The 27,738-nt window shown below is 33.4% G+C and overlaps 1 protein-coding gene across 1 annotated transcript in view; it reads right to left on the bottom strand.

Moving 5' to 3' along the window:
• SEMA3A (semaphorin 3A) overlaps positions 1–27,738 on the bottom strand; it is a 392,466-nt gene that overhangs the window by 331,266 nt on the left and 33,462 nt on the right. The window lies entirely within an intron of this gene.

Here is a 27,738-nt window from a genome sequence, read left to right as displayed (position 1 = left end):
ATCACCACTTCCACTAAAGAAAAACATGAATGATTGACCCTCAACTACTGTTGATGACATTATACTATTTTTTCTTTTTCTTGTATTAATTTAGTCTTCATTTTTGTTTTAATCAGATAATGAATATTTTACATGTTCATTCATCTGTCTTCCTGCCAATGTAAACTTACTAATATCTTCAAAAATCTTCACATAGATGGAATACTGAATTCTGTGTAATGATTTCAAAATGTGTTAGGAAGAATGTAAATATTTGACTTGATTAAATAATAACCTCAAACAAACTACTTGGGGGGCCTACAACAATTTGAATAACTCTTTGCCCTGTTCTTTTTCATTTTTCTGAATAGTGATGCATTTTGCTTTTGGCTAAAGATGCCAGTAGAAGAGCCAAACTTCTACAGGAAAAGTTACTCCTGTGGTTTTTTGCTGGCTCCTGTAACAGCAATAAATTCAGGAATATCAGATATATTAAGATAACGTATTTTCATTAAATTTCTAACTCAATTGTGGATCCATGTGGTTCAGATAAAATGCATTCATGTGCAAAGATCTGAGATGCTCATCCTAACCAAACTGAACTCTAGTGCCCTGGAGCATTATTCATTATGAGAATGAGCCACAGTCATGCCTACAAACAACCCCAAACCCAGTTTTTCATTTGCAGTGGGGAGGCTATAGGAGCTCTTCTTTAGACTGTGGAACACTGACTCACTGGAGCCAGGACACACTCAGTCTTCTCCATCTTTGTTTCACTCTGCAGTGGAAATTTAGATACCAAGACAGTGTCTCTGGTAAGTTGCCTTGGGTCATAGAATCTCCATCTTGACTAGCTTGTTCCTAGGTTCTTATAAGAGTTGAAGTTGTCCAAGGTCCTCTCCCAATTTTTTTAACCAGTTTTTTTATGTGGCCTTTATTTTGAGTTTCTATGTCAGCCATCAGCCTACATGCTCATCTCCCTAGCAATCGTAAGGCTCTGCTGATGTCCCCACCAAATAGCACCCAGTTCCAAGCCCAAAGTTCAAGATTTCTCCATAGTTTAAGATTTTGAGTTTTGTTTTGGAGTTTTCAAAACTTTAACTATTTCTTAGAAATTTTAAGAACTACCCCAGAAATGAGGATTGATAAACAGTAAAGCTGAGTTTATAATGACATCTAATCATATTCATTTAATTCTAAAGTCCCTGTACATATTCTCTGTCCTATTGGATTTGCTCTAGCTGTGTCTCTCTGTACATGAATAAAAGAAGACAGTCTTCTAAGCCTAACCCCAGAATGGAGCTCTGCAACCCATGGGATCCCCCTTAGACACTGCCTAAAACTTGATCTTTAACTTAACATGAATATACTGCTACCATGTATTGTTCTTTCCTTTAGGCATTGAGGGCCATATTACTCTGTTAACAGATAACTGTGCCTACTTAGTTGAAAACTTCCCTTCACATGGCTCTGTCTGCACTAATCACTTCAGCATAGTAATCTATACTAGTAATTGGTCTTTTCTTTGTCACCTCCCTAACCATCTTCCTGTCCCAAACTCTTACCATTTTGCATCCTACAAGCAAGCAACACCCACATGTTTAATGCACAGATATAATTGACGTATAAGCTATATATACTAAGTAGTAAAAATATTGCTATAGAATTGATGGATCAAGGCATCAATGATTTTTCTTAAAGGCTAGACTAAGACTTGAACATAATTTAATTAGTTTTGGATAGGTCAAAGTAGTGTTTTATCAAACACATTCTAGTATGTAGTATCACAGTAGCAGGAAAAGCAAAAGGTCATTGCAGTATTACTGAGTACAGGTGGGAATAGACATGAGAAGTGACTGAAAATTAAACCGCTTTGGTGTGAGTCTGTAACTGTGGGATATGAAATCATTATATTTTGGCAATTTGGGGAATTTAGGTTTTTGAGTTAAGAACAATGGGAAAAAAAAGAATGACTTATGGATCATCTAGTGAGAAAGAGGTATTACCTGAAATTGAAATGAAGTGGGAGGCCAAATACAACTCAGAAATTAAGAGACATAATTGAAAAGAAACGTAAAGTGCCAACTGGCACACACACTGGAGGAAACTGCTTTGGCTGGTGAGTGAAAAAATAAGAATGATGAATTAGCTGAGACTTGGTCACCACAAGTCTTGTCAGAACACTTCAGGAATGTGGTGAATATTATCTTTATTGAGAATAAGAGTTTATTGAGAGCATTTACAACCTTAAATAGAAGCATCACTTAATTATTAATGTGCCTATTAAATCTCAGTTACAGATTGTTTATCATACACATAGAAATAACAGATATTTTAAGTAAATTATAGTTAAATTTAAGAAATTTATTTCATATTCTTTAATTAGATTTTTAATATATTGAGTAAAAATGCCTATCCAATGAATTTCAGCTTTAGCAAAGGTATAATGGCACCTTTTAAAATAGTATGTTTTCAAAACACTTTTATTTCTATCCGACTCCCCTTCATATATGCGCACACACACACGCACACACACACAAATGTGTGATTTTCAACTTTCCAATGATAAGAATCGTTAATTTTTTAAATTCCCAGGACTTAGTCCTTTTGCCTAACACTGAGTATATTTGTTAGTAAATAGTAATAAACTAAATCCTTTACCCAACCCAAGAAATTGTAAGTATTAGATATATGTTAATATTTAATTTTTTTATTAAATATTTACATATTATACATTTGCTGAGAGAGTAAACTCTATTCTTCCTTTTAGAGCCCCAAGCTGGGATCAGCTAATTGTGAAGTTTGTTTGCTTTCCTACCAGCTTGGGGACTACATGGTCTGCAGTACAGGAGTGAACCCCAGATGGGCCAGGTGAAAACGAGGAAGAAAAATTCAAAGGGATACTTGAGTGCCTGCTTCCATCAAGTTTGAGACAAACTTCTGTCCTCCTTTCCTGTATTTTGCCTATATCTTTAGGGTAAGTAGACGTTGGTTTGTGTACTTTTAACCCAAAAGTGTCCTTGACTTTCTTAGCTAGACAAGCATTCACTATCAGAGTTATGAACAATTTACAGTCCTTATTATTCTATCTTTTCTTTCCTTTCCAGGTAGAATGTCTGAATGGAAACAAAGGGGTAATTATTATAGGCTTAACCTAAAAGTGTTCTGATTTACTTTAAAGAAAATCCTTTGCAAAGTTTGCTCTTGTGAGAAATATCAAATTACTGGAAATTCACCTCCAACTAATCATAACCCATCAGTGTTTCCACACCACTCGAGAATTGTGACACCAGCTCAAGAGAAATGAATGGCTTTAATTTGTACTGAAACACATGGCTAATCAATAAGCAGCATCAGTGACTCCTCTTGCTAACAAAGGGGGCTTTAGTGTACAACCAGTAAGTAAAAGGCTTTTCTTACTCTCCCTGAGCCTCCTTCACTCCCTCTGCCCTCTCTCCCTCTCATATTTTTGAAAATTCTTCCTTATTCCTTCTGGCATTCTGGATCATTAAACAGCCTGAAAATGTCACTGGTTATATATGTACACACATGCACACATACATCATGTATACAGACATCCATCCTTAATTGTTTAGCAATCTTTATTGTCCTACATGCCAGAACACTTTATTCTTAATTGGATTAATTTTTGGAGTTAAAATGCTAATTATTTGACACATAAATTTTAAAACACATTTAAAGACAACCTAAGAAGTGAAGCCTAGCTTTGAAGTAATTTATCTCTGGACACAATACCCATGTCATTAGTTCATATGAACCCTGATCACAACTGGTCCAGAGAGAGGGACCTGAACTGATGGAGATTGGAATTATGTGAGGTTGGACTTTCAGCATTATAGAGATTTTTGAGCTTCCAGGGATCTACTTGAAATCTCCAATTGTAAAAATAATTGAATTTAAATCAAGAGATGTTAAGGGATTTTCTTAAAATAAAACTGCTAATTGATGGCAGAGTACAGGTCAGAATTGGGGACACATATCTCACAAGTTAACTTGCTTCTGTATCATGTTTTATGTTACAGTCTAAAATAATGTTAAGGAAATATTACATTATTGTTATTAATATTATTAAAGTTTGCACAAGCCTATCCATGTGGGATTTTACTTTCTTTAAAAGAAAAAAGTTGATTGTTTGCTTTTTCATTGCTATTTTCCTCTAGCAGAAAAATCTTTGGGCTAATATATTTACATTAGTGTCTATGAAAAGATGTGTGCTTTTCTTTATCAACTTGCATAGAATTCAAGCACATTATAGTAATCATGTCAGAGTAAAAAGCAATATTTTCAAGGCAGCACAATTTAGCTTCTGAAAATACAGATAAAACATTTTCTTTATAATGCATTCACAGGGCTTCAAAACAAAAACATTTTTCTCCCCTACAAAACTTGTTGAGCAAGTGTGGTTTAAAGCAGGAGTATTTAGATGGAGAACATGATTTGGTATTCCCCTGAGGTAAGATCAGTTTTCAAAGAATTAAGCTTGGAAATCTTCTCAAATGGTTTACCTGCTTGTCTGACCAGCCAAGACAGCCCAGGTGGCACTCTTAGTTTACTCTTCAGCTTGGGTGGGCTTGATTCTGCAGACTAGTTAGAAGAATTTTCATAAATTATTTTCCTTTAAAAATGTGCTCTTGGCATGACAGGAAAAAAAAAGATTCAAACACCTGTGTGCCAAATACGAGTCTTGTGCCTGCAGAATCTTTGCAGCCTATCCCACAATCAGACCTTTATTTGACCGGCTGTGCAAGAGGATACAACTGAAGGGGGTGAACCAAGGGAAGAAGACAAAATGGAGAAATAAATCTCATTCTCTTAGTTACTCCCAGCGGGTTTGAACAGCTCCAACTGGTTTGGATGTACTGTGCTGTTTTGGGGGTTTGAACCATAATTATTTTTTTGCTTCTAATCTTATATTCATGCATCCTTTATTGTTTGGGTTTGCTTGCCTGTTTGTTAAATTTTAGGGATACATTAAGACCATGTTATTTTTAGGTGAATAAAAAACTTGAATATATTAAACCTTAAAAGTCTATTAACAGAAAAAAGTTAAAAAGAAAAATGGGAGAATCATAGGTTATAAACAGAAATTTTATTTCATGACTTCTAGCAACAGGAAAATTTCTATAAAATGCACTTTTAGGTAGATTGCTTCTCTTAATCACTGGGGTTCACTAAGTCAGCTGGAAATAGGTTGGTATTTTTTAGACTTGTGTATCCAATTTCTCTGCTGCTATTCTTTATTCACATTCATTCACATTCACATTGCTATTGGACGAATTTAAAGATTGTTAACTTTTGTAGCAAATATATAGAGAGTGTGTACAGGGTGGGGCAAAATTATGTTTACAGTTGTTCATATGAAAAATAATGTAATAATTAATAAATAGGAAAATAAGAATAAGCTGTGTTTTGCATACTCTATATTGCAGATAATATCATCTTTCTTTTTAAAAATATGTTACTTAGAAAATTTAATTTTATGGAGTGACATTGATTAATAAGAGGACATAGGTAGGTTTTAGGTAAATTTCTCTGTAACATTTGAACTGTTGAGTGTGTTGTGTGCCCATCAGCCAAGGTCAAATCATTTTACATCACTGTATACTAGTCCCTCTTGACTCCCCTATCATCTTTCTTACTAATAGCATTCTGATTTCTCTTTTCTCCTTTTTTCTCTGTTTATTTTTTAGTTACCTCCTCTGAAGTGTATGATTTCAGACTCCAAAACACATACATTTGAAGCTACTGAGAAAACAGACCTCCAAAACAAAAGTGTTTCAGCAGTTTTCACTCTAGTCAGAATTGCTTCTCTCAAATCAGAATTATAACTTCTGGGCAATTGCTTTCATTACATCTTAAATAGAGACATAAATGTGAATAAAGAAAAAATTAGATATGTCATCAGCCTTATAGAAACATTTTATCTGGTATCTGAGTATTATTATAAACTTATTGTGTCAAATATTCAGGTAATTCTGATATGTGAGCAGATACTAACAAACACAATTATAAACAAACTTACAGAAGCCATTGATGGTCCTTTAATTTACAGAACAGTCCTCACCTTTAACTTTAACCCTGACAGATACAGGAGGGCCAGGTGGAGTGAACACAAATCTGTCAACACTATTCAAAGGTCATGTACCATTTTAATACATTCAGAAATTCAGGAAAACACACTAAGAATGCAAATGTACGATTTTAATAACATGCTTCTAAAAATTCAACCTTTGTCCTTGATGTGAGATAATAATATGTTGTAATTCATAGCACTCCACTCAATTACAATATGCTATTACTTAGTCTGTGTACTTGTCATTGCATTTCTTAACAGTTTCTAAGCTTCTTTATAGCAGGTACCATGGTTTATTGATAGATATACACAGCATGTATAGTTTCCTGGCTGCCACAAATTGAACATTTGTTGGAATGAATGAATAAAATAACTGAAGCAAAATATTTCATTAGCATGGTAAAATCAATATCATAGCTTGTATTAGAATTACAGAAAAAGACTGAAAATCCACAGAATATATAGAAACTGTAAAAAGAAATCAAGATCTGTTCTGAGGTAATTTCACATGCACCTGTTGCAGATTTTATGGAAATTAAAATCTACTTTTCTTTTTTTTGTGACAATTAAAGACATTATACTTCTCTATTTGCTTCTCTACAGGTTGTTACCCCAATTATTTTAACTTTATTATTATATGAGAGACTTCTTATATACATTATTATAAGTAATTAATACTAAATTAGCTGAGAAATAACAGTAATAACATAAATATAACTGTTTTTTAGTTCACATACGTTAAATGATTTTGGCTAAAAGAATTTTCCTGAGGAACTAGGCAACAAAATATGATCGTATTGCTAACAATGTCTTGGAATATTTTAAATATCACTTCCTTCATCAATACTTTACTTTATTCTTCAAGCTGTACATTTATATTGATTATAAATGAGAGAGGATTACAAAGTCTAGTGCTGAAAGATATTTTCCCACACTTCGACCTAGTCTAGGCAGGTCAGGTTACACCATTATCTCTGAGCATCTGGAAAACTTACACTATTTTGTGCCCAGAAACCTACAAAAAATTCTTTAGAGAATTTTCTGTTTTTCCAGCCCAGCTTTCTTTTTCGCCTTAAGAAATAAATAATAATTTTGAGCTGAAATGTAAATGCAACTATTTTCAAACAGTATTTATATCATCCAAAGAGCAGCAATGATGATTTTTTACATTGTACTAATGAGGGTATGTCTATCTTATTTCAGAAATACCTAGCCATTATAAAATTACAGGTTTCATACTTGAGAATATTTCAATATTATTTGTCAGGCTCTTTGTAAGCCAGGTCCTTTGCTGATACATTAATGTAAGAGTGAAAATAGCCGAGTCTGTGGTGGAGCTGTGGATCAAGGTTGACCTGGAATGCAGAGGCGCACAGAGAAGCAACTTCCAAGAGGTGTTGCTTTCTGCTCCTCCCCCACCTTTCTCTCTGTCCTCTTTCTAAAAATCAATCAATAAAATTGACAGCAACAACAAAGAAGAGTGAAAATAACATAAGAAAGGTTAAAAATAATTGAGCTTTGGAAATCCAAATTCAAATAAAACCTTTTTAAATGCTTTTTCAATATTATCTTTGATGTTCTTTAAACTTAGGCATTTGTAATCAAGGCCAACAGTATGTTAAGAACAGCAACGCCCAGCAATGTTCCTCCAGGCTAGCAATTCCCCAAATGTTTTGTGCAGGACACTAGATTCCTGTAATATTAATAGATGTCACTACAGTAAAGTTTCTGAAATTTTAAGATGCTTAAGTAGTCAAATAAACAAAGTTTAACAACTAATTTAGGTCCTTCAAAGAACTTTAAAATCATTAATTATGTAGACGTGCATTGTGAATTTTAGGACAGTAACAGAATGTGAAAATTTTCTTATTTTTACTTGAATGTGGTGCATTTTTGTTCAAGGCATATTGGAAAAACAAGTGTTCTAAGGAATATTCTTTGAGAAAAGTTGTTTACATTTAAACAATATTATGTGAAAAATAACAAAACCTGTTATAGATAGTGCTGAGGATGCTGAGGGAGCAATTGATTATGATTAGGTATTTTCTAAATATATATATTATATATTTATATTTTTAAAATATATTATGTATTATATAATATATATATATATATATTTATAAGCATAAATCTAAAAGAGTTCTGTTTAATAGATAACCTTACATTTCTTTGCCACATTTCAGGGGCATATAATTGCTAGTTCAGGTGTCTCCTTCACAAATGTCTTCTCTGTTTCATTTATGGGCCACTCAAATTTCATCACACATTTTTAATTTTTTTTTGAGAGAGAGAAAGAGAGACAGACAGACAAGAAGGGAGAGAGATGAGAAGCATCAACTCATAGTTGAGGCACCTTAGTTGTTCATTGACTGCTTTCTCATATGTGCCTTGACTGGGGGGCTCCAGCCGAGCCAGTGACCCCTTGCTCAAGACAGTGACCTTGGGTTTCAAGCTATGGACCATGGGGTCATGTCTGTGATCCCACACTCACACCATCAACCCTTCACTCAAGCTGGCAAGACCACACTTAAGCTGGCAACCTCAGGGTTTCAATCTTGGGTCCTCAGTAACCCAGGCTGACTCTTGAACCACTGTGCTGCTGCCTGGTCAGGCCCAAATTTATTAAATCTAGTCTCTTCAGTTTATATGTTAAAGTAGTATATTTACATGAAATGGAAAAATACATCTATGCAAACTTTATTTGCTTAATATAGATCCTTGGAGCTCCAAAAGTTTTTAGGAGATTAGATAAGCATCAGTTATTGACATCGGGGCTCATGTTTAAACATTTAAATTTAATTTTTACTTGTTTCTGCTTACACAAAAATATTCCCATTTCCGGAGTGTCTTTAACGTATTCCAAATGAACCATTAGTGATTGACTCACTTTGCAGTTCACTGGATTCCCTGAAGTTGCTGTCTTTCCTTTGGTCAGTAACGATCAGCCTTGCAGGAAGGGCCTCTGGAATTCCTAACCACTATTTACCCTCTTCCCACAATTAGGAGGAGTAGTAGAGAGAGAGAGGGTAGAGAAAAATACACAGTTCTGCTTAGACTGTCACTTTGCATCAGCCTGAGAGGGAACACGTACTCCCGGCCTGAAAAGGGCTGCCGAGAACAATTAGGCACGGGGTTAACAGCGAACCTGGGAAACATTCCAGCTTTCCGCAGGTCAGGCCTTCACCGTGTGATTTCCAACATAACCAAAAATAAATAAATCAGTAAAAGAAATCTTTACCAGAATATAGGATCATCCATTTTAAAATTATGTATGTGTTCTACTTACTGTACTTCTGCATGATATACATCGTAAAGTACCCAAAAGACACGTAAGTGCACGTGATAAGCAGGGCAATATACATTGCAAGCAAAATTCACTGTTAGCGATGGATATGTTAATCAATACTTCAAGGAGATACTTGGATAATTTTAGAAGTTTTTCTTCCCTAGTTGGCAAATCTGATTACTTAATAATAATGAGTGAATCATCATTATTTTTTACCTATTATGGACACTGAGGAAGATTTTCTATAAGAATTAGAAGGGTTAAATCTTCCTTTTTTTTTTTTTCTTATATTTGCAAAAAAGGATTTTCAAAAATATTCTATAGTGTCCGTTTTTGTTAGTTTAATTAATGCTAGGAAACATAATAAATGATCAAATCCCTAAATCCATTTACCAGGAATAGATCATAGAAACTATATACTGTTCCTCTTTGTGGAAGTTTAACTGTTACCTAAGGTTACCAGATATTAATGACAAGACAATCAGAAATTTGCACAAAATAAAGGCACCAGTATGAATATTATATTAAATATATGTAAAGTTTAATTTATTTTGTACTTTTAAGATGTAATTAGCAAAAAATTAATATAAATAATAGTAATTTTTTTGAACTCCAATAGCATGTATCCCTAGTATGGCATGAAAGTTACACACCCGATGTTAGAGCTTTTTACCTAGACCAGTGCTTCTCAAACTGCCTCATACACACAACTAACTAGCTGAAGTTCTTGAGTAAATGCAGGCTATGATATATGTTGCCGGGAGTGTGGCTCAGGATTCTACATTTCTACCAACTTTTCAAGTGTTGCTGATATAAGGACCACAATAATTCCAGTTCTGTTTTGTTTAATACAGTAACCATTAGCCACATGTTGCTGTTAAGCATTTAAACTGTTACTAATGTAAGTCCAGATTTACTGTAAATGTAAAATACATATCAGATATTAAAGACAGTACAAATAAGATGTAAAATATTTAATAAACACTTTCAATATCAATATGCTACATTGATAATCTTGACCCCTATTACATATACTTTTTAATATAGAGTATAGATGCTTTAATGTTTCCTATAACTACCAGAAAATTTAAATTGTTTGTCTCACATTGTATTTCTATTGGATACCACTGCTCCGGATCACAGAATAATGACCTGATTATGTTAAATAGGACAGTGAAAACATTTACCATGTGCCTTAATTAATATTTGCCTGCATCATTCCCCATTCTATGCCCTAAGTTTCAGATATATGATGCTATTTTATTTATTTATTTTAAGTAAGAGAGCAAGCGAAAAGGACAGACAGGGAAAGACAGACAGGAAGGAAAAGAGATGAAAAGTATCAACTCATAGTTGCGGCACCTTAGTTGTTCACTGATTGTTTTCTCATATACGTTTTGACTGTGGGGTTCCAGCCGAGCCAGTGACCCCTTGCTCAAGCCAGTGACCTTGTGGTTCAAGCCCGTGATCATGGGGTCATGTCATGATCCCACCCTCAAGCCAGTGACCCTGCACTCAAGCTGGTGAACCAGCATTCAAGGCAGCAACCTTGGGGTTTTGAACCTGGGTCTTCAGCATCCCAAGCTGATGCTCTATGCACTATGCTGTTGCCTGGTCAGGCTATGCTTCTATTTTACGTTCACTCAACATCTATTCTTTCATTTACATTTTTTATTCAATAAACACTTATTGAGTATCTATTTTGTACCAGGTAATACTAGTTGGTAATGAGGGTATAACAGGGCAAAGGATAGATATGGCCTAACTTTATTAAACATATTGTTTCTAACTAACTCTTCTCATTTTACCAAAGAAAAAATGTTTTATTTTTTACATCCCTCTCTTTTTTGAAAGTACCTGCTGGCTCCATAATCTGTATTTCTATATTATTTTGTATGTAATTCACAAAAAATTATTTTCTTATATTATGCCTAATATATCATATATTGTACTAACAATATGTTTTTCCACATATAAGTTGTTAAGTCTTAGATGGTATAATTTAATCATCAGTATATCTTTTATTTAAAGAACAATTTGTAGCAGTTAATAAGGGCTTACTAAACCAATTTGTATGTGGATTAATAATTATTTCACAAATAAAATGGTAAAAAAATTTTAAACATCAGTCACTCACAAGATCTAATTTATTTTTTAAATTAATGATTATTTTAATTTGATTGCAATTGAGCACAACTCACTTCAGCTCTTCTTCTGTTATTACAAATACCTTATGTAGTGAGGTATTATTATTCTCAGCTGACTTAGAGTCAATTCAGTAAAATTTGAGCCATACCTTATAATCTAATTAGACCTTAAGCAATTAATTTCTGGTCTCCCCACTAGTAAAATGGATTTTTAATTACCTGCATGTTTTTGTTGAAAAGTTTGAAGGATTCAATCCATGACATAATGCCCAGTTTATAGCAGTCCTCCAATAAATATGAATTTTTAGTCATTTTATTTCTTTTTTAGTAAGTAAATATAAAATGACATTCTTTCATTGCTTAAAAGTCAATGAATATTTGGAGATGATGATGAATTCTTGAAAAATTAAGTAAAGACAGACTTTTTAATTTTTTTCTTTCATTTTTCATCTCTCTCTTCACGTCTGTTCAAAAGTCATTGCATGACTAATAATATATTAAAATTTATCTATTTTATATATCTTAAAGATACAAAAATATAATAAAAATATTATAAGCAACTTTATGTATATAAACTTTATAACCTAGCTGAAACAGACCAATTCACTGAAAGACACATTTGCCAAAACTCATACAAGAAAAAAATAGACAATATGTAAATTTAATCAATAATTAATAAACTTTCAAAATAGCAATAGGCCAGGATAGATTCACTCATGAATTCAACAAAACATTTAAGAAAGTATATATATCACTTTTCCAATCTCTTTCATAGGAGAGAAACAAAAGGAACACTTTCTAATTTATTTTACTTGAGTAGCATTTACCTAATACAGAAACCACACAAAGACATTATAAGGAAATAAAAAGACAACTATAGATCAATATCTCTCATGATTCTAAATGCAAAAATCCTCAACCAAATTTTAACAAATCTAATCTAACAATGTATAAAATTAATTAGATATCATGATCATGTGGGATTTATTCCAAATATGACAGGCTTGTTGAACATTTGAAAATCAATCAAATCAATAGGCTAAAGAAGAAAAGTAACATGATCACGTCAACAGATGCAGAAAAAGCATTTGACAAACTTCAACATCCATTCACAATAAAAACTCTCAGTAAATTAGAAATAGCGGGATCCTCTTCAACTTTATAAAGTAATCAACAACAACAACAACAAAAAAGCAAGCAAACAAAACATCCTATAGCTAACATTATGCTGAATAATGAAAAACTCAAAGCTTTTTTTATGTAGAAAATAAAAAAAAAATCAACAAAAATCTCCTGAAACAATTGTTATTTTAGCAAGGTTGCAGCATACAAAGTTAATATACAAAAATCAATCAATTTACAGCAATGAACAAGTGAAATTTGAAATTAAACATAATACCATTTACATTAGTACCCTCTAAAAATTAACTACTTAGATATAAGTCTAACAAAATATGCACAAGATTTATATAAGAAAAATGACAAAACTCTAATGAACAAAATTAGAAAACTAAGTAAATGGAGAAATATTCCATGTTTAAGGATAGGATGACTCTATATTGTCAAGATGTCATTTGATTTATAGAATCAATGCAATCTAATAAAAATATCAGCAAGTAATTTTATAAATTTTGCAAAACTGATTTTAAAGTTTTTAAAATTTTTTTTTTATTTTATAATTTTATTTTTTTAATGGGGTGACATCAATAAATCAGGATACATATATTCAAAGAAAACATGTCCAGGTTATCTTGTCATTCAATTATGTTGCATACCCATCATTAAAAAAAGCTAAAAGACCCAGAATAGTTAATTGCAATATGGAAGGAGAAAGACAAAGTTGGAGGACTGAAACTACCTGACTTTAAGACTTCATATAAAATTATAGTAATCAAAAAAGGTGTGGTACTAGTGAAAGAATAGACAGATGGACCTATGGAACAGGAGAAGCAAAAATACCCTCCCCCATAAATATAGTCAACTGATCTTTGACAAATGGGGAAAAGGGAATACAATGGAGAAAAGGTGGCATTTTCAACAAGTGGGGCTGGAACGGCTGTACAACCACATGCAAAAAAACGAACCTGGACATAGATCTATACTCATCACAAAACCCAACCCAAAATAGATCACAGACATAAATGTATAATTCAAAGTATAAAACTCTGAAAAAAATAATATAGGAGAAAACCTAGATGACTTTGGAAATGGCAATAAAACTCCAAAGACACAATCTATATGAGTGATCTTGGAAATTTGGGTGGTCATGATGTTTTCGGGGTTTTTTGCTGTTTTTTTTTAATTTATTTTAGAAAGGAGAGAGAGAGGGAGAGATACAGAGAGAGAGGAGAGAAAGACCAAGAGAGAGAGAAGGGGGGAGGAGCAGGAGCATCAACTCCCATATGTGCCTTGACCAGGCTAGCCCAGGGTTTTGAACCAGCAACCTCAGCATTTCCAGGTTGACGCTTTATCCACTGCACCACCACAGGTCAGGCCCATGATGTTTTAATATAGCTTAATCGGTGCAATAAATGTTCCACTTTTTATTGTGGGGGATGTTGATAATGGGAAGGTTCTACATGTAGGGTAGGAAGTGCATGGAGAATCTGTACCTTCTTTTCAATTTTCCTGTGAATATAAATTTTCTCTAAATAATAAAGTAAAAAAATGAATCTATTAGTATAAAGTCATGAGTCATGGTTTAATATATAGATATAAATATAGTTACAGATATATAGATGTAAAGTTGTGTGTGTGTTAGTGTGTGAATGCATATATTTCTTAACTCTGTCCACTGAAAGAGGTTGTGAATAGTAAAATCCCAATAACAAAACACAGCTAGGACTCATATCTTGGTTTCTACGTACTATTTTTCATTTTCAAAGAACAGGGTTCCTTGAAGAAATGTTAGATAGCTGGGATGCAGCAGAGAAAGACAAAGATGATTCTAGCACAAGTGCTGTGCAAGAAAGTAATTTAGTATTAAAAGAATCATTTGGGCATATCAAAATAATAAAGATTAGATTGAAAGATTCTTGCTGACCAAATCTGGACAATTATATCAATGATTATAACACACCGAATAACATTAGAATCCATTACTTCACATCTTTATAAATAAATAAATAAATTGAGAGAATACAAATCTTTTCCTTACAGAAAATGACAACTAACAAATGCACTGAGGTAACCGAAATTAGAAAACAATCATCAAAATTATAATATAGAAAGAAATATCAACAGTTTCTAAAATGAATGAAGTGAGATAAGTAAGAGGATATTTATTTATACTCCAAATATCTCCTTCCAAAGTTCTTATTGATTATAAAGAAAAAAAAAGGAATATAACTTTGTAGTGGAGACACCTAGCAGTTGCAGGTGGAGCGCAGAGCGCATTCCTAGCAGCTGTGGCTGATGCACTGCTGTGAGAACACTCCAGCACCTAAAACCCTCCTAGGCATACCCAGGAGCTCGCTTGCTCCCTCGCTATAAGGGACTCAGTGCCAACCACGCAGCTCTCTGATCTTTTTAGCCATTGGCTTTGAAGAACACGCTGTAATACCCTATAGGCTGAACCTGTGTATATAAGCTAGCTTACTTCCTGAATAAATCAGATCTGCATCACTGAACCTGGTCCCTGGAGTCAGGTCTTTGCGTCTCCATCATCCTCACCCCTGGCGGGCCTTGTCCACAGGCAGTAACCACAATAATCAAGTTATCAAAGTAACCAAAACCAATAATGGGACACATCAATTTCATATGCTAACCGATCAGATGCAATGAGGACACAGCATCACTGCTGTATATTCCTTCCAAAAATGCATAAATTAGGTTTATTCTTGAAGAAACTGGACAATCCCTCATCAAGTGACATTCTAAAAAACAAATGACCTAGCATGACCAGGTGGTGGTGCAGTGGGTAGAGCATTAACCTGGGATTCTGGGGACCCAAGTTTTAAGCCCCTGAGGTCCCCAGCTTGAGCATGGGCTCGTCTGGTTTAAGTGTGGGCTCACCAGCTTGAGAGCAGGGTCCCTGGCTTGAAGCACAACATTGCTGGCTTGAGCCCAAGGTTGCTGGCTTGAGCAAGGGGTCACTTGGTCTGCTGTAGCCCCCCAGGTCAAGGCACATATGAGAAAGCAGTCAATGAATAACTAAGGAGCTGCAATGAAGAATTGATGCTTCTCATCTCTCTCCCTCCCTGTCTCCTTGTCCCTATCTGTCCCTCTCTCTGTCTCTCTCTCACTAAAAAAAAATAAGAAAAATGACCTATAATCTTTAAAAATGTCAACGTTGTGAAAGTCAAGGGAAAACTGAGAATTTGCTCTCACTAAAAGGGACAAGAATGATATACCACAGAGTACAAAGACCACCCCTGGTGAGGTTCAGTTTGGAGAATTTCCTCAGCAGTTGACAAAAATAAATGATGGGTAAAGGGTATGTGCAGCTCTTTGTGTTCTTGTAATTTTTTGATAAGTCTAATTTTTTCCAAGTAAAATTACTTTTAATAAATAGGTAAAAAAAACCAAAGAGCCATTTTTTAAAAATAATATGAAACAATAGATGATACTAACTTTTTGCAGTTAGTCAAATATATCATAATGTGAAGCCAGTGTGCTCACAAAGAATGTTTAATACTGGTCTGTTGCATACTCTTCATGGTTATATCTTTCTCTTTTGTATATTGACAAGCAATCTCATACTTATGTAGTTTATTTCTAATGAAAATCATCTCAATATTGCCTGAGCCTTCTGTGTATAATTCTGTCAGCATGAATCTTACTGTTTGTTAAGGTCAGATCTGAGCTCTTGAGGTAAGCATTTTATTGCAAAATATCACACTATAACATTGTAATGCCTGGCATAGTTAGTTACATTTCATCCACAAAGTAAATTTTATATTTTTATTAATGTAAAACTAACTCATTGTCCCATCTAACCTTTTTTATTGTTGTCAAAATGTTTACATAGAAATCATAAAATTGCACTGTTGTTTACCTATTATTTGGCTTTTCATTTTTGTTAATGAAAGAATTCTTTGGAGGAAGACCAGGAAGCTGGAAAAGAAATTAAACAAAATTTTTATCATACATTATTTTAGGGTTTGATCTTCCAAACAGCATATAACTGAATTCAGTTTTTTACCCTAAATGAGAGACTACATTTTAAGAGGGAATTTTCTCACTTTATTATTATAACTGGTATACTTCTTTGTCTTTTTTATTAATCCCATGCATCCTTAACATTCCCTGTAGTTTTGGTGTATGGGCTATTTTAATTTGATTTCAAATTCTCTGATATGTAAGAAGATGGGTGCCATATTTAAAATTTGCCAGTAATTTCTCTTAAGTTTTTATAAGTATTTTTAAAATCACTACCATTTTTTCTATTTGTTGACAGTAAGTTTTATCTCTTGGATTGCATGTCAATTATGATATAAAATTATACTCTCATTGCTCCTTGCATGTCCATTACTATGAGTTGGACTGAAGAAGGTGAGATTGGTATAGTTACTCATAGAAGTGTGCAGTGCTAGAAGAAGGGGCCATCCCTAGAATGACCACTTGAAAAGAGGAGGCAGCCTGGGGAGACTGCTGCACATGTCCCATTCTAGTCCCTGGATGTCTCATAGCAGCTGTGGGAAGGTTAGTCAAGATCTGAAAGTAGTTGACAATCAAGTTACATCACACGTGGGCTCTACTTGGATGGGACTAGATGGGGATGACCTAGTCCTCTCTCCCAGAAAAAGGGATAAACAGTTTAGATAATCAACAAAAGCCTGGATTTCTCTGTTTAAACTGTATTTTTATCAGTTTGTTCCAACTAGAAATTATTACCAATTTCTCATAAATTTTGATATTAAACAATATAATTTCGTATCTAAAAGACTAGACTTTGTAGCTACACATACTAAGTTCAAATGTCAACTCTTGTTCACTAAGTCTGCAACCTAGAGTATTTTTCTCAAATGGGGATAATTTATGGATTACAATAAAACATTTGCAAAGATAAATTGAGTCAATACATATGTCTATGCTGGGCTTACATATCAGAACTCAATAAATGTTCACTGTTCTTATTACAATGCTTTTCGATAGCATTGAGCCATTTTCTTTTACTTTTGTATCTCCTTGGATATTTAACCAAACACAGGTTGTCATTCAGCTGCTACCGAAAAACTAGTATTGAAGTGAAAAATTTTAATTATTTGTTTTAAATCATCTTTTTCACAACATTCAAACTCATTTGAGTCCTTGACTACCCCCACCTTGCAATGCCAAAGGTGACACGTAGAGAAACCTCTATCATGCCCACATCAGTGCATTATCCTTTTCTACAATAAGTCCACCACTTTTAATTAATTCCACAGTAAATTCACATTTTTAAATCACTGCTAGACTCTTGAAGCTGATTTATAATTCTTTTCTGTACCCTTAATTTCCTAGTAGACTGCTTGTTGCATTTCCAGTTGTGATTGTTTTAAAATACTCCCAATCAGGTTAAACTTGGCACTTCATTTTGCCAACCTCCAGAAGAGCACCCCTCCAAAAGCTTCTTAAACTCATTTTCACATTTCGGATTAAACTGATATTTTCTATTATAACCATCTTCATGATCTTTTTCTCATCCTCATAAGTTTTTGAAATTTCATGGTCTCTATTGACTTTCTCCATTTATTAACAAGCAAAATTAAGTCTTCCTTCCTAAAATATCTCCTGTCATCTTCCTACCCTTAAAGCTTGGAGATATCTTCTCTAATTCTTTTTTGCTGCCTTCTCTACTCACTAGGTAACCTTTAACCAGTATTTCCTAAAAGAAAAATGATTTTATTTCTATGTAGTAACAGTTGCTCTCTCTCTCTTTTAAAAAATAATATATGACCCTGGGCGGTATGTTCAGTAGAAGAGCATTGGCCTGGTGTGCGGATGTCTTGAGTTCAATTCCTGGTCAGGGAACACAGGAGAAGCACCTATTTGCTTGCTTCTCCACTCCTCCCCCTCTCACTTCTCTCTCTCTCTTTATCCCCTCTCCTCCTGCAGCCATGGCTTGATTGAATTGAGGTGGCCCTGGATACTAAGGATGGCTCCATGGCCTCCACCTCAGACACTAAGAAGAGCCTGGTTGCTGAGCAATGAAGCAACACCCCAGATGGGCAGAGCATGCCCCCTAGTGGGCTTGCCAGGTTGATATGGGTTGGGGTGCATGCAGGATTCTGTCTCTCTGCCCCCTCTCCTCTCACTGAATAAAAAAAAAAATAAATAATATAAAATAAACTACCATAACAAAATACATTTTGCAAATAGTGATCAAAATTATGTAAATAAAATAGTAAAACTACATAGTTTTTAATATGTTAATACAACTTGTTCATCTTCAAAAATTGTGTGTGTATATAAAGTTCATGAATTACAATGGTAGCTTGTCCTCCAAACCTAGCTAAACACTTAAATCTTTGTTCTCAGAACACTAAAGATTATTAGATTGTACCATTCTAGTATCAGCATACAAATAAACACATGCTGACTATTTCCATGATATGCAAATACAAATACCTGCATGTATTAAACTATATATTGCTATTTCTAAATGAATATATCAAATGGAATCTGGTCAAAACTAAGTTCATTTTATTTTCAATTTTTCTGCCTTCACTATTAGTCTTAATGTCATGCACTATCTTCCCAGGCTTAAAATACCAGGAAATGCACAAAATAATTTTAGAGTGCTATTATATTAAGTGAAAGGTGCAAAGGGTCTACAGAAAGCTGTTATTGATGAAAATATAATTACAGGAAAAATATAACATTTTAGAGGAGAATATAAAAAATTTGGCCAATGGTGGGATATGGCAGTAATCTATCTCTAACTATTCTAGATTTTGAGAAGAAATTAATGCAAAAGTGCATTCAAAATATTTAAATGAGATTTTATATCAATTCTAAAAATAAGAATATTTTCCTTTTAAAAATTCTATTTGCATTATACAAGGAAACAGATAATTGATTTATAGTAAAATCCACTTTTAAGTGATATTTGAGCACCTGCATTCTCTTCTAAAGTAAACACTGTATGTACCTGTCTTTGAGCAGGTGTTTGCTTTAACTGCTGGCTGACCCTGATTATTAGTAACAGTGAAAGGACCATCTGCTAAGGGAATATTTAAACTGGTTTTTTTGATTGTTAGAGACTAGTTTCTCTTACCACCATCTCATTATTATATTTTCTCTTCTTTTGAGTATTACATTTCAGGGAGTGTCTGAAAAATAGTCTCTGAGATATTGAACCACAGACAAACTAGAAGACACAGCCCTAAATTTATCATAATTGACAATATCACCACCTAATATCATTGAACTTAACCGATAAAATTTTGAGGTGAGAGCCAAAAAGGCTAGGTAGATAACTAACCTCAGGATGGTCAAATGTTTCATTTCCCCACACTCATCAAAAATGTAAACAACTCTTTACCCTCCACTTGAGTGGCCTACTCTGCAGGGTATTGAGCAATTCAATCAGAATACTGGGTCCCTTAAGTCATTGTGTCCTATGAATGAAATGACTTTTTCAAGCTTATTAATAGTAAAGGTCAGGAGGAAGGCAAATATGTTTATTTTTTAATCTCCCTATCAAAACTCTTTTCCAATTTTCTAGATGATGTTTCTTTTGTGATTGATGGACCTATTAAGTTTCTGGGAATAAAAGCCAAACAAACACATCATACAGAGGTTGTCTTCAGGCACTTCAAATTCAAGTCCTATTTAACACAGTGGGCTCACCAAACACCCAGTGAAGCTTTTGCCAATGTTTGTGTTTTCTTACAATTAGATGTAAATGAAAGCCAGGTGGACACCAACAGGGAAAACAGCAGTTCAAAGTGTGTGCTTGATGGGGCACACTCTGCTATTCTCTTGTACACTTTTGATTGACAATGTAACCAAACTTTATTTTGGTTATGGTGGAACCAAAATTTTTTTCTCCCATTTTATATATTGTGTATCTATAGTTCTTAGGTAGGTGTAGGGAAGAAAATGAAATTTTCCTCTGTATTGAGACTATTTCCTTCACTATTTAAATACAGAAGACATTATAGCAGGTGCCTGAAAATCTGTAAGAAGACATTAAAGGAAAAGCAAATCCAAAGAATTCTGACCATATATATTCTACTGAAGGTTTTTTCCAGGAAAGGAAAGCAATATAGATATAACAAAAGTGTCAAAGAAATAACTGTGTGTGTGTACATACACAGATTCACACACAGTTGAATCCCTAAAATGTGTGTTTGTGGCAAGAGCAAGTAATAAACCAATTCACTTAATAGGAAAGTTATATTTCTTTTCAACTAAATATTAAGATATAAAGGCTGGTGATACCAACAATTTTAAGTGGCTTATATAATTGCTAGCATAAAATGTTTTATTTTCTAAGAATTGCACTGAATGTTTTGTTTCCTTTAACTGTGAAGATGGTTCTCATACAAGAATATGCATACAATATTTTCTTTGATAATAGACAATAACAGACAACTTGTTGAAAAAGAAAAACAAATAGCTATTTACATTAGTAAAAGCATAGCCCTTATATATGCATACATTATAATGATTTGTCCTGGCATGTTAAACTTTGTAAAAATGTTTTAATTCATTTCCTCCCTTACCTCAGCTGAAAAGCTGAAAAAAAATTGCAGAGCTGTGGATTTGTTACTTTAAGGGAGGAAAAAAGAAATATGAGGTACCTCCTACTGCAGTGGTGACTTTGGTTTGACATTCATCCAAATCAAACTCTTTTATTCACATCTTGAAGTAGCATTGAATTCAGGGCCAAACAGTGAATGAATGTGGGACAGATAGGGAGGAAGGTAGATAAAGGAAGGATTGGGTTTAGAATTTCATTTTGATGTATAATACCTTTCATTTTTTAAAGAAATCATTCAGGAATTTTTGAAAGAGCTCTATTTACAAAAGTCCACTGATTAAAAAATAAGTAACAAATATGAATTTCAAGGAGAGAAAAAAGAAAAGGGTATTATTATAAGTTCTCTCACTAATTTTAGTTTGACTGAATTCTCATTTTATTAGATCAAGAGCTAACATTTCTCAAAGAATATGTTAATATTTTAACCAATTTATCCTCAGAATAGCTCCTTGATACATAAACTACTATTTTTTCTCATTTTATGAAAATTGCGCTTAGAGAATTTGAGCAAAGTTTAATAAAATAGCAGGCAGAATTCAAATATCCAGAGTTCAATGGTGGGCAACTTTTGATCCCCTTCTCCATGAACCCCCTGCCCCAGAGCTCTTATTCTTCAATGCTATGCTATATTGTTTTAGATTCCTGACTATCTTTGATATTTTAAATGTAAGGAAATACATTTGTGTCCTTTGAAATTGAAATAATATGTTCAAGGATCTTAATATTCAATATCATTCATATAATCAATAATCTATTTTTTTCTTCTTTTCCAGATGAGAGGAGGGGAGATAGACAGACTCCCACATGCACTCTAACCAGGATCCACGTGGCCACTCCCAGCTGGGGCCATTGCTCTGCTCATATGGGACCATAATTGCAACTGAGCTATTTTTAGCGCCTGAGGTAGAGGCTCCATGGAGCCATTTTCAGCACCCAGGGCCAACACGCTCCAACCAATAAAGCCATGGCTGCGAGGGGAAGAGAGTGAGTGAAAGAGAGAGAAGGGGGAGTAGAGGGTTGGAGAAGCAGATGGTCACCTCTCCTGTGTGCCTTGACTGAGAATGAGCCTGGGACATCAACACACTGGTCCAATACTCTACCACTGAGCCAACTGGCCAAAGCCATGATCAATAATCTATATTTAATATTTAAAAGAATCCACATATATAATGCATACTTATGCAATTTTTTAAAAATATATTTATTTTCTGTAACTCACATAGAAGAGAAAAGAAGTTCCTTATGTGTTCAACTCAGTACATACTAAAATTAATGGAACAATTTCATTAAAAAAATGACTGAGCCCATCAACATAGGCATCATCCTAGATTCTATTCATCTAAATTATCAACATGTTACTTTTATATCTCAATAAAAATAAAAACACAAAAAGTTTATACTACTTAGTTCAGTATGAATAACTTGCCAAGATCTCTCAATTTTTCATTCCAAATCATCTAAAACTTATAATCATAGAATTTTTAAAGCTGAAAAGAACCATCTGTTTTGGTTCTTTTCCTAATACACCATCATCTCTTTTTCTTTTATCATTCTCTTAATCCAAACTTTACTCACAAGATGTATTTTTAAATTTATTCTGCTGGATATATCACTCCAAAATTATTCCTCTATTACCAGGATTGATTCCTTTATGTTCTTCATTGCAATTTCCCAGATAAATTGGTTTTTGAAAACTCTTGTTGTGCTTGCTACATTTGTTATTATTATTATTTTGCTTTCTTTTAGGTGGTATTCCATTGGATTTAAATATGAAGTATTTCTTTTCCATTTTTTAATAATTTCAAAAGTGCCTGTCTTTGAGAAGTCGTCCTATGAATAAATTTTGAGGAACTGTCAACTCTGGTCATCATTTTAACAGAAGCTCTTACTTCTCAAATAATGCAAATCTGCATTTGATTTACTATATTTTATAACATTTTCTAAAAGTTATTTATACTAATCTTTGTATATATATTTATTTACCTTGAAAGGTAGGCCAAAAATAATTACTGCAGATTTATGGGTATGTGTATTAAATGGAGGCAAGTTTGGAAAAACTAGAACCTCTAGTATCTGTTCCGTGTGCCATTGTGCAAACGAACTACAATGAGCACTTCAAATGCCCATTGTTCACAACAGGTTTGTCATAATATCTGCGAGCTCACATTATGTCTTAAGGTGTGTCTTGAATAGAAAACTATTATAAGACAGTAAGAATGATTTTTTAACTTAATTAACTTTATTAAACTTAAGACAATGTATAAAAATGATAATAAGGAACAATGCTGGCTTTATAAAAATAGAAATAAAAGTTACCTTCTGTATTCCAGTGTCTTTGAAAATCATCACCCCCATACACAAACATGTGTGGAGTCTGATTTCCTATAATTCAGGTTATTCCCATTTTTTCCATCTTGATTATTTTTAAATATATTATAAAATGTTTATCTATTTATATAATTTTAAGCAAATGTAATCAAAATTTTACTTTTAAAGTATTTAATTTTTTTAAATCATAAATTAGGTTACCCAATATATCTAGTAACTGGTGCCTATGGAGTAAATTTTATCATTTTAAAATGGGACATGGAAGATTGTCTAATCCACTAATTTTATAAATTAAAAAAATTATATATGAGAATATTAAAGAATGTGTCTGTTTCCCTGGCTAGTCCAGAACTCAAGGATCTCTTTTAGGAACTCCATATCACTGGAGAAGGGCAGCCTTGTGTAATAACTTCAAGATAGCTCATTTTTAGATTGTTCTATTAGCTAAAAAGTTATCCTTCCTATTTATCTAAATTGTGTTTAAGGAGCCAAAGTATATGAGTATTCCTTAATAGATTAGCAAAGCCTCACCTTCCTTCATATGATAGCCTTTGAATTGACTCTTTTCTCTAATTGTCTCAGTGAATTTTGTTTTTCTTTTTCTGATACTGTGGTAACAGGTATTTTCTGCTTTAAGCCCTTTTTAAAATTTAATATTTGGCCTGACCAGGCAGTAGTTCAGTTGGTAGAATGTTGACCTAGGAAGCTGAGGACTCAACTTCAAAACACTGAGGTCTCTGGTTTGAGCCCAAGGTCACTGGCTTGAGCAAAGGGTCATTGGCTCAGCTGAAGAACCCCAGTCAAGGCATATACGAGAAAGCAATTGATGAACAACTAAAGTGCTGCAACTATGAGTTGATTCTTCTCATCTCTTCCTCTTCCTATCTCTCACTAAAAAAAAAAAAAAAAAAAAAAAAAAAAAAATTACTTGTTTGAAGTATGAACATAATGTTTTGGATGTATTAAATAGGACTTTCACCATCCTTGCTACATAAAATTCTTCAAGGTAGTATGTTATTTCTACTAAGAGTATTTCATTTAGAGAGTAACTTTTAACTGTGGTTTAGATAAATGTCCCTTCCTGAAAAGATTTTACATGAGGGGATTGAGCAATTATTTGGGATGGAAAACCCTTTTCTTTGCTCTCAGAATCATAAGGAGTATTGTTTAGCTAATTGTGTTGTAGTCCTTTTGCCAGGAACAGGTCAGGCAGCAGAATTAAATATGATATTGCTGATAAATTTGGTTATTTCCTATAAACACCTCATCTATCTTACATAAAAGAAAAAAAATAAAAACGTCAAAGGATTTAGAACAATATGCCAGATATAGTTTAGACAAGGAATTAAAATTTATTTTCCATAATTTTCTTTCTATGTATAGCATTATATTCTAGAACAGTGGTTCTCAAACTTTTTAAAGTCGGGGCACATTTAAAATTCTACAAGTAATTGTAGGCACACTATATACAAACTTCTGAGAAAAATGTTATAATAATTAAGTCAAATATTAAAGAAAAAAATATTAAGTCCAAGCATGCTTTTATGGTAATTAAACAAAATAAATATGACAAAATTAAATTTATTCTGACATAAAAAACATTTTCATGTTACATTTTTGAGATATGCTTTTTAGAATTCATAAAAATGAGGGGTTAAAAAATAAAAAAAGACAAAAACATTATATTTTTATATATATATAGATACATTCTTTGTAAGATTTAGTAAATTTATCAGGTCCCGGCCTGAATGTGTTAAGTTTTTTCATTCTTGTGTTTTTGAGAATCATGAGCCTGATGTGTCCTAGCAATTTCTTCAATGTTTGGGCATATATTTGAAAGGCAAACTCTCATTTCCTCGTCAATACATTGAAGAATTCCTCTCTTTTAACTCTGAATTGTGTTGAGTGCAGAAAACCCCCACCATACATATCATCTTAACTTTAATCCAAACAAAGGATAGAAGAAACTTGCCTCCAGTCTTTCCAGGGAACATGGGGAGTAGTGTAAACAATCCAGCACCACAGTTTAACAGCCTTTTGCAACCTAATCAGGTAAGTGAGGTGGGGGGTTGGGCAGACTACCAGTTTACAGCCAATTCCCCACACCTCTATCCACCAAAAATCTAAACTCCAAAAACTCTCTTGGTTTTTTGGTCCACAACAGGCACATATTTCTCTAGAATACCATGGGACGCACCTGGAAATCTTTTAGGACACACACTTTGAGAACCACTGCCCTAGAATGTTGTTCATACCACTGCATTATATATCATGTCAAATTTAAAGAGCTATGAAATAAAAATATTCAGATGAATAATATTACCCATATTCCTTTGTTGAAAAGTATAAAGCATATTGTATTAATTTACAATGTATAAATTTGAATTTAAAATTATTTTACCTGTCCTTAATATTTTCTTCATTGTTTCTCCACATAAGATTTGCAAGCAACAGTGAAGAAATCTAGGGAGCATCAGAATCTAAGAATTATCAATGGAGTCTCTCAAATTTAATTCTTGTTGTCAATTCATTTGACCATTCTTTTTTATTCTTTATTGCCAAGTAATTTGCAAGGCCCATAAGAATAGCTAAAAAATGTAAGTATTAGTTAATGCTCTCTCTTAAATATTAATATGAAACTATACTCTTTAAAACATTGACTATTTACAATTTTGGAATTTATATAACCATGTTGTTTCAAGTAATAATAGCAAACAGTCTTAGGTCATAAAATTTTACACATCTGAAATGTGATCTCAGTATTAATGGATGATTATTTCCTTCTTGTTAAGCTGTTTAGTCTTTATTTGTTAACAGGCTGACATTGCTGACATCTGACACTGTTCATTCTTCAGTTTAAAAATGAAAAGCTTCTTAGGAAGGAAAAGCCTCTCTTCCATTTTAATTTCCTAAGGAGTTTACTCCTCTGGGCAAAATAATCCTGGGGCACCTGTGGTGCAAGTGCTAAAGAAGTATCAAGCCCACCCCAGCCACAGCTGTGCTGTAATCACTGGCGTGTGCCCAGTGCATAATGGCACATTAGGTAGGCATTGATCTCTGCCAGTTTATGAGGTCTCTTAAAGAATTAAGCAGACTTTTTTCACTGAAACCCGTGGAGCAGAAATTGCTACTTCTAGGCTAATCCATTTTCAAATTACCATCCAATTGTGACTGATGACCTCACTACAAATCCGCTTATCTCCCTCCAAGCCTGGATAAGCAAAGGAGAATCAATCACTATTGCCCTTTCTTTCTAACTCTACAAAAAACTCCTCTTGTTATTCTTCGCCACCTTTTAGTGCCACTGCAGCTGTGAAGATAAGCATGATAAATACAAAATGCTGCGTAATTGTTGGTGCTCATTTTGAAGGTAAGGGGGGAGAGTAGACTATGTGCTGAGAATGATACAAGGTTTAACTACGATTTGATTTTAGAATTGCTGCTATCAATATGGGTAATATAATTAATTTCTTGTAAGTAATTTATTCAGACTGAAGTATACTGAATCAAAAAAATTACTCATAACTACAATATTCAGGTAGCTATACCTTGGTGAAAACCCTGGATCCAGTTTAATCACCTTTGTAGATAAAACTCAAAACATTAAGAGAAAACCTAATGGAAAAATAAAGGCAATGATCAATACAGTAGTTTATTTAAGTGAAGTCAATATCATGTAAAAAATATGTAGGAGGCATTAAACACATAATTAGAATCAACCAAAACCTATCAGTAACTTCTCAAGAAACTATCACAGGTGACAGTAGTGACTTTCTGATTCACAATATTTGGTCGTTGCAAGACTGCATCAATAAAAAAAGTATAAAAATAATACTGACTTGCATTGTTTTCTATTAAAATTATAACTATCAATAGTTGTAACTTTCAAGAGCCCTTCAATACAGTTTAAAAGTGAATGTTTATTGCCTGTATTGTAGGTTATTTATTTTGTGAAAAAATCTTGCCTGGTTCTCTGAAAATTTTTCATGAGAACCAGCTCATAGAAACCTAACTGGTAAATATATTAATGCATGTAAGGGTATATTCATTTACATATTTTTTGAAGAAAACAATATACAAGTAGCAATTTGAAAAGAATTCCAGCAAAATTGTGGAATGTCTGTTTACAAAGGCATTGGACAAAGCAGTAGTTACAAAAATCTCAGTGTTGGCAGGGAGATGGATGAGGCAGAAAAACAATTATTTCCACATC

The sequence above is a fragment of the Saccopteryx bilineata genome, chromosome 7 (assembly GCF_036850765.1).
Source record: "Saccopteryx bilineata isolate mSacBil1 chromosome 7, mSacBil1_pri_phased_curated, whole genome shotgun sequence".
In the NCBI taxonomy this organism is placed as follows: Eukaryota; Metazoa; Chordata; class Mammalia; order Chiroptera; family Emballonuridae; genus Saccopteryx; species Saccopteryx bilineata.
The sequence above is the reverse complement of the archived record's forward strand: the minus strand, read 5'-3'. Positions and strand labels throughout refer to the sequence as shown.